At 28.4% G+C, this 1,238-nt stretch overlaps 1 protein-coding gene across 1 annotated transcript in view; it reads left to right on the top strand.

Annotated features, from left to right (window-relative positions):
* LOC136796475 (FGGY carbohydrate kinase domain-containing protein-like) overlaps positions 1 to 1,238 on the top strand; it is a 7,529-nt gene that overhangs the window by 6,079 nt on the left and 212 nt on the right. The window lies entirely within an intron of this gene.

The following is a 1,238-nucleotide window of genomic DNA, read 5'->3' as shown; positions in this document are numbered from 1 at the left end:
TGTGGGCAATAGGTAATAGTGATGGATGATCTCATACATACTAAAATAAAAATAAAAAAAAAAATAAAAAAAAATAAAATAAATAAAAATAAAAAACTCTCTTAAAATATATACAAACAAAAGAATAGACAAGATGAACATAATCAAACTATGTGTACGAAAAATAAATAAATAAAATAACATAACGATAAAATAATCATATTGGAATTAATAAATTATAAATACGTATAGCATTACTTTTAAATAAAATAATAATGTCAATACTAAAAGGAGTTAAAAAGCGAATACAAAGGATAGTAAATCAGAGAGAGGCTTTGAAGCAGTTGGCACTTTATACTGAGACAACTCCCTCGAGGCAGACCCCAGTAATCCCTTAGATGTGAAGCGGACCAGTTCCCTAGAACTATATCTCTAATGGAATGCTCAGACATTCTTTCTCTTCTACGGATCATTCTTAACTTTTTTTTCAGTTTATCAAATCACCAGATCGCAACTTAATATAATAGCACAATTTATAATCATTTTGAAGCATATAAGCAAAAAATAAACTATAGATTTGTTCCAAAGACCACTTTTAATAGGCGTGGCTTACCCAACTCCCTTTCAAAAGCAAAAAAAGTGAATGAATGAGGGCAAACAATAATTTGACGCATTATTGTATCGCAGAGGGAAACCTGTCATAGGAATCCTACTCCTCTTTCAACGTAACGTTTATTTATTTCGTCAATTATTTATTTTATTAATTCTATGAATATCTCCTCTTTTTTTGTTTGTTTTTTCTGTTACTTTCTTAATTAATTATTACTATTTTTATTTATAACTGATCATTATTATTTATAATTAATATTATAATCAAGGATCATTGAAAACAATTAGAGGTTTCTTTTGCACGAGACTATACCTCACATTATCAACTGTTAAAAAATCAACACTCTGTTAAAATAACCATTTAATGCGAACCAGGCCTTTCTGAAAATTAAGAAATAAAAAAAAAGTACGGACCGTTTTCGAAATAAATCCCTAGGAACTTTCTTTTCTATTATGAAAATACCCACCACCACCTCCTCCCCACTCCTGTGCGTTTCCGTTTTTATTTTTGTCTGTTCATCTTATTCATTTGGACAGGTATGTTGTCCTATATGGCTCTCTGCTCATTTATTGTCATTTTATTTCATTATTATTATTTATTTTTATTTTTATTATTCTTTCATGACGTTTATTCTATCTCTGTATATTTA

The sequence above is a fragment of the Halyomorpha halys genome, unplaced genomic scaffold (assembly GCF_000696795.3).
Source record: "Halyomorpha halys isolate HHAL.00 unplaced genomic scaffold, Hhal_1.1 Scaffold2860.1, whole genome shotgun sequence".
Classification (NCBI taxonomy): domain Eukaryota; kingdom Metazoa; phylum Arthropoda; class Insecta; order Hemiptera; family Pentatomidae; genus Halyomorpha; species Halyomorpha halys.
This window is presented reverse-complemented; position numbering and strand designations above follow the sequence as displayed.